Genomic DNA, 5,764 nt, shown 5'->3' on the forward strand with positions numbered 1-5,764 from the left:
CAGAAGTGTAGATAGAACATGTTGAAACAGAAACAGGAGCGTATCTAGTCGCTACTACTGAGATTACATCAATATTTTTTATCGTGGCAAAATATATATTTTTTAAATTCATATTATATTCCTAACCTCAGGAAGTATGTCCCTGGACAGATGGGGACTTTGAATGTGACCAATGTATGATCCTGCAACCATAGGCGCCGATCCCGTGGGTGCTTGGTGGCAACTTTCAATCTTTAAAATCATTTTTGAAAAATCAATCTTCTTGTAGTTAATTTTGTGGCGAGTTTGGTCCGTTTTACAAAATAATAAAGCCACAAATCATATGGGATATTAACTTCGCTGAACGTCTATATATATATATATATATATATTTTTATTTTTTTTAAACACACACACCGAGCACCCACTGGCAGAAATGTAGATCGGCGCCTGCGCCTGCAACTACTTGGTATCGGATCGATACCTAAATGTGTGGTATCATCCAAAACTAATGTAAAGAAGAGAAGAATAAGTGATTATTACATTTTAACAGAAGTGTAGATAGAACAGGTTAAAACGGAAAATAGTGAAGTGAATTATATTTATATAGCGCTTTTCTCTAGTGACTCAAAGCACTTTTACATAGTGAAAGCCAATATCTAAGTTACATTTAAACCAGTGTGGGTGGCACTGGGAGCAGGTGGGTAAAGTGTCTTGCCCAAGGACACAACGGCAGTGACTAGGATGGTGGAAGCGGGGATCGAACCTGGAACCCTGAAGTTGCTGGCACGGCCACTCTTACCAACCGAGCTATACCGCCCCCAAAGTAAGCAGATATTAACAGTAAATGAACAAGTAGATCAGGCCTGGGCAATTATTTTGACTTGGGGGGCCAAATTTAGAGAAAAAATGTGTCTGGGAGCCGGTATATCTATTTTTAGGAAAACTAATATAAAACCTCACAAAGTCTGATTGAATACTAAAAATGTTATGACAGACCGCCTTAAAAACGGAATTTAAAATTTTTCTATGAACTATAAAACCCTGAATATTAACATGTGAACGTTGCACACCCTCTCAATCGACATATTTTACAATAAACAAAAATGCAACAAACACAGCAAAATATGAACGCGAAGGGTAAAAAAACAAAAAGACATCTACAATCTGATATATCACTAAGCTTTAGAACTTTCTTGTAAAAATCTCCTCCTGCGTCTGTCCCTGACACCCACATTTCAGGGTGGCCACTGTGGAAACACTCTGTGGAAACACTCTGTGGAAACGCTCCCCACCCACACTGCTTGGTGCCTCATCTGACCTGCTGTGACTAGTAGGGTTGTACGGTATACGGGTATTAGAATAGTACCGCGATACTAATGAATCATATTCGGTACCATACCGCCTCTGAAAAGTACCGGTCCGTCACACCCTAAGATTTTTTGTTCAAATAAAGCCAATAATGCATTTTTTTCCGGTCCCCTTTATTTAGAAAAGTATCGAAATAATATTGGCATCGGGACAACAGTAGTCACTAAAATATCATCCAAAAGTGCAGATTCCAACCATTGAAATACTTTGTATAGTTGAAGACTTACGCTCATTAGAAAACATCACTGCACATCATAATGGCAGCTACTTAAAGATCTAAAAAAATGATTGGGGAATGTCCGGCGAGCCAGATTGAAAAGCTTAATGGGCCGCATGTGGCCCCCGGGCCTTAATTTGCCCAGGTCTGAAGTAGATTATTAATAATTTTTTACAGTTTGTCCCTCATAATGTGTACAAAATAATAGGTGTATAAATGACACAATATGTTACGTCAGCAGACTAATTAGGAGTCTTTGTTTGTTTACTTACTACTAAAAGACAAGTTGTCTAGTTTGTTCACTATTTTATTTAAGGACTAAATTACAATAATAAACATATGTTTCATGTACACTAAAATTTTTTGTTCAAATAAAGCCAATAATGCCATTTTTTTGGTGGTCCCCTTTATTTAGAAAAGTATCAAAATACATTTTGGTACTGGTACCAAAATATTGGTACCGGGACAACACAGCATCGAACATGAATTGATTAACGTGGACCCCGACTTAAACCATACTTGCTAATAACCTTGAGACCTCTGAATTCGGGAGATGGGAGGGGGGGTATTGTAGTGTCCCGGAAGAGTTAGTGCTGCAAGGGATTCTGGGTATTTGTTCTGTTGTGTTTATGTTTTGTTACGGTGCGGATGTTCTCCATTCTTGTTTGGTGTGGGTTAACAGTGTGCCGCATATTTGCAACAGTGCTAAAGTTGTTTATACGGCCACCCTCAGTGTGACAAGTATGCCTTGCATTCACTTGTGTGTGTGCGTAAAAGCCGCATATACAGGTAAAAGCCAGTAAATTAGAATATTTAGAAAAACTTGATTTATTTCAGTAATTGCATTCAAAAGGTGTAACTTGTACATTATATTTATTCATTGCACACAGACTGATGCATTCAAATGTTTATTTCATTTAATTTTGATGATTTGAAGTGGCAACAAATGAAAATCCAAAATTCCGTGTGTCACAAAATTAGAATATTACTTAAGGCTAATACAATAAAGGGATTTTTAGAAATGTTGGCCAACTGAAAAGTATGAAAATGAAAAATATGAGCATGTACAATACTCAATACTTGGTTGGAGCTCCTTTTGCCTCAATTACTGCGTTAATGCGGCGTGGCATGGAGTCGATGAGTTTCTGGCACTGCTCAGGTGTTATGAGAGCCCAGGTTGCTCTGATAGTGGCCTTCAACTCTTCTGCGTTTTTGGGTCTGGCATTCTGCATCTTCCTTTTCACAATACCCCACAGATTTTCTATGGGGCTAAGGTCAGGGGAGTTGGCGGGCCAATTTAGAACAGAAATACCATGGTCCGTAAACCAGGCACGGGTAGATTTTGCGCTGTGTGCAGGCGCCAAGTCCTGTTGGAACTTGAAATCTCCATCTCCATAGAGCAGGTCAGCAGCAGGAAGCATGAAGTGCTCTAAAACTTGCTGGTAGACGGCTGCGTTGACCCTGGATCTCAGGAAACAGAGTGGACCGACACCAGCAGATGACATGGCACCCCAAACCATCACCCAACCATGCAAATTTTGCATTTCCTTTGGAAATCGAGGTCCCAGAGTCTGGAGGAAGACAGGAGAGGCACAGGATCCACGTTGCCTGAAGTCTAGTGTAAAGTTTCCACCATCAGTGATGGTTTGGGGTGCCATGTCATCTGCTGGTGTCGGTCCACTCTGTTTCCTGAGATCCAGGGTCAACGCAGCCGTCTACCAGCAAGTTTTAGAGCACTTCATTCTTCCTGCTGCTGACCTGCTCTATGGAGATGGAGATTTCAAGTTCCAACAGGACTTGGCGCCTGCACACAGCGCAAAATCTACCCGTGCCTGGTTTACGGACCATGGTATTTCTGTTCTAAATTGGCCCGCCAACTCCCCTGACCTTAGCCCCATAGAAAATCTGTGGGGTATTGTGAAAAGGAAGATGCAGAATGCCAGACCCAAAAACGCAGAAGAGTTGAAGGCCACTATCAGAGCAACCTGGGCTCTCATAACACCTGAGCAGTGCCAGAAACTCATCGACTCCATGCCACGCCGCATTAACACAGTAATTGAGGCAAAAGGAGCTCCAACCAAGTATTGAGTATTGTACATGCTCATATTTTTCATTTTCATACTTTTCAGTTGGCCAACATTTCTAAAAATCCCTTTTTTGTATTAGCCTTAAGTAATATTCTAATTTTGTGACACACGGAATTTTGGATTTTCATTTGTTGCCACTTCAAATCATCAAAATTAAATGAAATAAACATTTGAATGCATCAGTCTGTGTGCAATGAATAAATATAATGTACAAGTTACACCTTTTGAATGCAATTACTGAAATAAATCAAGTTTTTCAAAATATTCTAATTTACTGGCTTTTACCTGTATTATGTGACAGAGGCGCCGCGCTGTTTGTATGGAGGAAAAGCGGGCGTGACAACAGGTTGTAGAGGACGCTAAAGGCAGTGCCTTTAAGGCACGCCCCCAATATTGCATACCTACCAACTTTTGAAATCAGAAAAACCTAGTAGCCAGGGTCCAGGGGCCGCAGGCCCCGGTAGGTCCAGGACAAAGTCCTGGTGGGGGGTTCAGGCCGACGCAAAATGATTGATTGCATTCAGACAGGTTAAAATGTTGCTAAAACCATCACTTTTCTATCAGTCACAGTGACTTTTCAAAACAAAAATATTACAGCAAAAATCATATGGGTTGATTGACATGTTTATTCTGTAAGCTAACTTCAATAGTTTGAAATTATTTTGACAGTTAATGCCAGTTATCCTGTCAACCTTTCCAAATACTTCAATTTGTTAATTGAAAGTATAAACAGTATAAACACTTTTTACAGTAAACAAATGGTAAAACAGTACTAAACAATTCCATTAAAAAAAAAATTGGTGTCATTAACTTTCTGTCCAAGCTTGTATAATCTACTGCCTTGTTCAATTGTAAAAAATATTCTGTGCCTAAAATTCACATTTCTATCACAATTATCATACTGTAAACATGGTAAGCTAACTTCATTAAAATTAATAGTCCTGTCAATAGCATGGAATTACAATTCAAATGTAGTTTTTTTTGTAAGCCTATCAAAAGAATTCAAAATATGAAAAATTAATGAAAATTAATTTAAGCCATCAGACACTTGAAAAGTGGCACATCACATCTCTAATGTAATCATTTTAACTTTTCAACAGAAATAGCACTGCAAAAATATTAAGGACATACTTCTGTATTTTGGTAGTTATGCTGTTAACATTTAACAAGATTTCTTCAACTTGGACTTGAAAGCATAAATAGTATAAACACTTTTAACAGTATAACAGTACTAAACAACTCCAATAGATAACATTGGTGTCATTACCTTTTTGTGGCTAAAATCCAAATTTAGCAACGGCATTAGACTTGTGTTTTTTTGTCCCAACGTGGTCTTTTACATCGCTAATTCCTCCGTGTCCGATCGAAAAATCTTGTCTGCACAAGGTGCAATTCGCGTAGTTTTCACCCTTTTTGGAACGGATAATTATTCCCGGATAGGCTTTTGAATATTCTTCACGGAATGACTGCAGTTTTCTTTTCGGTTTAAGACTCGTTTGCGATTTTTCTCCGGCTGATTCCATGATCGTTCGCTCGTTTGGAAACAATGGCAACTGGTGCCTCGTGCTTGGCAGCGGTGCTATAAATAGCCTCGCGCATGGCATTCGGAATGGCTCGATAGGAAGTTACGGGAAGCAGTGTCGATTGTCATTGTTGTTACGCGATTTCGTGAATAAAATTTAATTAATGAAAAACCGTATTTTTTATCACTGCAACCGTAACCCGGAATAGGTTGATGAAAACCGTACTAATTACGGGAAAACCGGAGTAGTTGGCAGGTATGATATTGTTGTCCGGGTGGAAATCGGGAGAAATTCGTGAGAATGGTTGCCCCGGGAGATTTTCGGGAGGGGCACTGAAATTCGGGAGTCTCCCGGGAAAATCGGGAGGGATGGGAAGTATGACTTAAAAAAGTTGAAAAACTTATTGGGGTGTTACCATTTAGTGGTCAATTGTACGGAATATGTACTGTACTGTGCAATCTACTAATAAAAGAAATGAAGGAATTGTACGGAATATGTACTTCACTGTGCAATATACTAAAAAAAAGTTTCAATCAATCAAACAGGAAGAGAAGACATTGCGTCATACATACTGTGACAAAACTGAC

The 5,764-nt window shown here is 39.2% G+C and overlaps 1 protein-coding gene across 2 annotated transcripts in view; it reads right to left on the reverse strand.

The window, feature by feature from the left end:
• Positions 1-5,764, reverse strand: part of ntn4 (netrin 4) — a 101,627-nt gene that overhangs the window by 95,809 nt on the left and 54 nt on the right. The window lies entirely within an intron of this gene.

This window comes from Nerophis lumbriciformis, linkage group LG25 (genome assembly GCF_033978685.3).
Source record: "Nerophis lumbriciformis linkage group LG25, RoL_Nlum_v2.1, whole genome shotgun sequence".
NCBI lineage: Eukaryota > Metazoa > Chordata > Actinopteri > Syngnathiformes > Syngnathidae > Nerophis > Nerophis lumbriciformis.